Source organism: Gossypium arboreum, chromosome 8 (assembly GCF_025698485.1).
Source record: "Gossypium arboreum isolate Shixiya-1 chromosome 8, ASM2569848v2, whole genome shotgun sequence".
NCBI classification, from domain to species: domain Eukaryota; kingdom Viridiplantae; phylum Streptophyta; class Magnoliopsida; order Malvales; family Malvaceae; genus Gossypium; species Gossypium arboreum.
Genome location: NC_069077.1, coordinates 84,546,710 through 84,552,544, shown reverse-complemented (window position 1 = coordinate 84,552,544; position 5,835 = coordinate 84,546,710).

The window sequence follows — 5,835 nt, the reverse complement described above, 5'->3', positions numbered from 1 at the left end:
TGATGATGACGATTGTTTGAGGTTCAAGTCGGTTGTGTGTTCCAAGAAATTCGAACTCATTTCGATAATTCGAACGAAGCTCATTGTAGCCGAATGTCAATTCACCGGGAGTACGAAAATGTACAACGATCCGAGACGCCAGCTTTGGTGGCATGGTATGAAACGAGACATTTTCGATTTTGTTTCAAGTGTTTAATATGTCGCAAGTAAAGGCGGAACATCAAGTGCCTCTGAGTTTACTCCACCAATCATGATACCGAATGGAAATGGGAACGAGTCACGATGGATTTTGTATCCGGGTTGCCGTGTCGCAAGTAAGAAAGATGCGATTTGGGTCGTTGTTGATAGATGGCTAAGTCGGCTCATTTTATCCCCGTACGTACGGATTTTTCATTGGATAAACTAGCTGAATTGTATGTTTCTCAGATTGTGAGATTACACGGGGTACCGATTTCTATTGTGTCGGATAGAGATCCGAGATTTACCTCACGATTTTGGAAGAAATTGCAAGAAGCTTTGGGTACCAAGTTGCATTTTAGCACCGCTTTTCACCCCCAAACCGATGGTCAATCCGAGCGGATAATTCAAATACTCGAGGATATGTTGAGATGCTGCATCCTTGAGTTTAGTGGTTCATGGGAACGGTATTTACCTTTGATTGAATTTGCTTACAACAATAGTTTTCAATCAAGTATTAAGATGGCACCTTACGAGGCCTTGTACGGGCGTAGATGCCGTACACCATTGTTTTGGACCGAGCTCGGTGAGAGTAAAATTTTCGGAGTGGATTGGATTAAAGATGCTGAATAGAAAGTAAGAATAATTCGTGAAAGTCTGAAGGCAGCATCAGATCGTCAGAAGTCGTATGCAGATTTAAAACGAAGAGATATTGAGTATCAGGTGGGAGACAAAGTGTTTCTTAAGATCTCACCTTGGAAGAAGATACTCAGATTTGGCCGTAAGGGCAAACTGAGTCCGAGGTTCATTGGGCCATATGAGATATCCGAACGAGTTGGTCCAGTTGCGTATAGATTGATTTTACCCCCTGAACTTGAAAAGATTCACGACGTCTTTCATGTTTCGATGCTTCGACGTTATAGATCCGATCCGTCACATGTGATTACTCCATTAGAAGTCGAAATTCAATCTGACTTAAGTTATGAAGAGGAACCGATTCGTATCCTAGCTCGTGAAGTGAAAGAGTTGCGAAACAAAAGGGTTCCGTTAGTAAAAGTGTTATGGCTCAAACACGGAATGGAAGAAGCTACTTGGGAACCTGAGAACTCTATGAAAGAGCGATACCCAAACCTGTTTACCGGTAAGATTTTCGGGGACGAAAATTTCTTATGTGGGGAGAGTTGTGATGACCCTAAAGTGACCACAGTCTGGAAAGCGGTTTGGGACCGCTAAACCGAAGTCACCAAATTATTTGAATGTGATATTTATTGTCTAAAATATGTGAATATGAATGTGCGAAAATTTTTAAGCTTCGATTTAGTTAATTGCATGTGAATGGAGTACATAGGACTTGTGTGACACTTTTGAAATGTGATAGGCTAATCTATAAGGATCTAATAGTGCATGTAATCAAAAGGGAGGACTTGCATGTCAATTTCCCCCCTCTAATATGTAGTGGCCGGCCATGAGCATGGGTGGACAAAATGTTATGGCTAAAAACATGTCATAAACATGTTGGCGTAGTGCATTATGTAAGGAGTAATAAAATAAAAAGCATGGGCAATAAAATATTAGTGTTAGTAGGATGAGAAACAAAAAAAAAAAAAAGAAAGGATGTGTGTGATTGTTTCCCCCATTGCCGTGAGTTGAGGGAAAGAAGAAAAAAAAAAGTGTCCATCATTTTTCACTTCTTTTGGCTGAAAGTTCTAAGGAAGAAGGAAAACAAGTTGTGTTCTTTGGTTCTTCTTGGCCGAATTGAGAGGAGAAAGAAAGGAGTGAAGCAATCGGTCATCTTAGGTCGATATTAAGGTAAGGAAGTTGATACTAGTTCTTGAAATCCTAGTTGATTTTGAGTGAGATATCAAATTATTGTTGGTAAACCATGTTGAAATTGTGATTTTGGAATAAGTAAGGTTTTCGGCTATGGAGATGAATAAGGGTGATGGTTGTGTTTCATGCTAAATCTAGATGAACAATGGTGGTTTGCTTACATCTTGATGATTATGAGTTCCTTTCTTGGGTCTACCTTAGATCCATGAAGTATATTTTATTTGGTGTTGTTGGAAGTATCGCCATGGTATATCCATAAGTATGATTTATGCTTATTGCATGATAGGTAAGATTTGTGTTTTGGATATATGTTTATATTTGGTTATAACCAACTTGTGATTCGGCTCTTGCACATATATATATATATGTTTGCACATGATGTATTGGTATGACATATATACTATCTCAAGGTATATATATTTACATATGATGATGCTTCGGTTATGGAGTAAATGATAGATGCGTATTGAGTTACAATATGTAATGCATTAGTTAGTAAAATGTATGCCATTTATGTGTGGTATTAAGTATATAATTGGCCTCAACATAGACATGCATATTCGGCCACATGAGATGGATTGGTGTGCATGTATTCGGTTAGAGGCAAGCATATTGATGCCTTATCTTGGCTTAGATAATCGGGTAAAAGAGAGTGTGGACTATTGTGTTGAGTTAGATTCATAATTTCGTACATATGTGACTTTAATGTCTAATGAATATATATGGGCTAAGTACCTTGAGTTCCTCTTTTTGATACTCAAATGATTAAATCGATTTATTTGTTAAATTAAGCTCAAGAGCAAAGGGGAACTAAATCTGATAAAGGGAAGGAAAAAGTGGTCGAATAGCCATCGAAATCGTTCGACAACATCTGAGGTAAGTTTTCGAGTATTGGAACTTAGATTATGATTTGATTAGATCATGTTTAAGCAAATCAAAATCATGCTCTTTATATGTGGCTATTGAGCCGAAATTGCAAGTGTGATTCTTGTGTTTGAGCTTTGCTAATGAAAATGAAATACGGATGTGTCATGATTTATTGATAAATGTGCATGGTTATTCAAATGAAGTCCGGGCTAAGTCCCGAAGGCTTTGTGCTAAGTGACTATATCCGGACTAGGATCCGAAGGCATTTGTGCGAGTTACTAAATCCGGGTTAAGTCCCTAAGGCATTTATGCGAGTTACTAAATCCGGGTTAAGTCCCGAAGGCGTTTATGCGAGTTGCTATAACCGGGCTATGTCCCGAAGGCGTTTGAATGAGTAGCTATATCTGGTTAAATTCCGAAGGTACGTGATTCAGGAATGAATGATCTTGCTGTAAAAATTTCAGTTATTATTCTTGTAAAATCTCAACAATGAGGTATGTTTCGTATGTGCTTTGGAATAGTTGATTCCCTTTGAATAATATTCGCTCAGTTGATAAATGAGCTACCGGCCTTTGGCTAAGTTGATCTTTGTGTATGAATATAAGGGTTGGTAATGTGAAGTAAGTATGATATTGAGAATTTGTGCATATGAAATTATCTGTTTAGCTACATGAATGTTATACTTTGGTTGTGTCTAAATTCATGACTCAAACTTACTAAGCATTAAATGCTTACTCCGTTTCTTGATTCTCTGTTTTATAGATTTTGGTTCGTCAGCTATCGGACTCGGGATTTTGAAGTCGAAGTCGCCCACACTATCAAAGCTCTTTTTGGTATACTTTTGGCTGAACTTTGAAATGGCATGTATAGGACTACCCTTTTTGTTGTGGGTCATGGACCCCTTTGGATTTGTATAATTTTGGATAGCCATGCGAAAATGGCTTATATATGTTTTGAGCATAATGTTATAATCATATGGTATGGATATGGTTATTGAGAGGTGTGGATATGCTTGGCAAGGAATGGCCATTGGAATGGTTAATCACTATCATAAATTGTGCTATTTATGCTAAAAGGGCTAGTTGAATCATGGAAACTATGAAGTAGGTAAAGTCTACCTTAAAGGCAGATGCCGACAGCAGCAGTGATGTAGATTTGAAAAATCACTAAAAATAGTAGGAATGGAATTAAATAGTGAATAAATTATGTAAATGAACCTTGATGAATCTATTTTCATAGGAAAGTAATGAAAAGATCATATGAACAGTATGCTAAGAGATATATAAGTTTTTGTGAGACAGGGCCAGAACGGTTTCTGGAGTCCCTGTTCCGACTTTAGAAATTCATTATAAATTTACCAGAGATAATTAGAAGTCATGCCATATATGTACAGATTCCTTATCAAGTCTAGTTTCTGTAGAAACAAACAACATCAGTATTGAATCCCTGTACAGGGAGATATCCAAGTCGTAATGTGAAAAGGTCAGTGTAGTCGATCCCTGTAACATGGGGGACTTTAACTAATAAACTGTACTAATTGGCCCGCCCAAAAATTCTAGAAAAAATTTTTTCGATGCATATATTAGTCTAGTTTCAGGGAAAAATCACGAAACTGATTTTCGAGTTGTGGAACTCAAGATATGATTTTTAAGGTGACAGTGACACAGTTAGCCAGCTGTCTGGAAATTTTTAAAATGAACTGTGCAAGTGAGTGGATTAAGCCCGTTAACCCCTCGTGTCCGACTCCGGCGACGGTCTCAGGTACGGGGTGTTACAGGGAACAACTCCGATCTTGATTGCTCCATATAGAATGGCACCAACACAGTTGAAAGAATTAAAGTCGCAGTTGCAAGAGTTGACTGATAAAGGCTTTGTGAGACCGAAGTTTTTCACCTTGGGGTGCTCCGTGTTATTTGTGAAAAGAAGGATGGTTCTATGAGATTATGTGTTGATTATCGGCAGTTAAACAAGGTGACAATCAAAACAAGTATCCGTTGCGAGAATTGATGATTTGTTTGATCGGCTAAAAGGAGCGACATGGTTTTCAAAGATTAACTTGAGATCCGGGTATTATCACCACGAGTAAAAGAGTCGATGTGCCTAAACCGCTTTTAGAACAAGGTACGGTCATTATGAATTTTAGTTATGCCATTCAGGTTGACAAATGCTCTGCTGTGTTTATGGATTTAATGAATCGCATATTTCGCCATACTTGGACAGATTTGTTGTGGTGTTTATAGATGATATTTTAATTTATTCAAAAGATGGGATGAGCATCTTGAGCATTTGAGGATAGTTTTGCAAACTTTGAGAGATAAGCATTTGTATGCTAAGTTTAGTAAAAGTGAATTTTGGCTCCGGAAGTTGGATTTTTGGGTCATATTGTTTCGTGATGGTATACGGGTTGATCCTAGTAAAATTTCAGCCATTGTTGATTGGAAACCATCGAAAAACGTAACTGAAGTTAGAAGTTTCTTGGGGCTAGCTGGGTATTATCGGCAGTTCGTAAATGGATTTTCTATAATTGCTACTCCTATGACTAGACTACTCTGAAAGGATGTTAAATTTGAATGGACGGAAGAATGTCAACAGAGTTTCGAAGAATTGAAAAAGTTATTAACTGAAGCACCAGTGTTGATACAACCCGAATCAAGTAAAGAATTTGTGGTGTATAGTGATGCTTCTCTAAATGGTTTGGGGTGTGTACTCATGCAAGAAGGAAAAGTGGTGGCTTATGCTTGAGACGCTTAAAACCTCATGAGAAGAATTATCCTACTCACGATTTGGAATTGGTCGGTGGTATTTGCTTTGAAGATTTGGCGACATTATTTGTATGGTGAAAAGTGCCGAGTATATACCGATCACAAAAGTCTTAAATACTTGATGTCACAAAAGACTTGAATTTGAGACAATGAAGATGGTTGGAGTTATTGAAAGATTACGAGCTTGTTATCGATTATC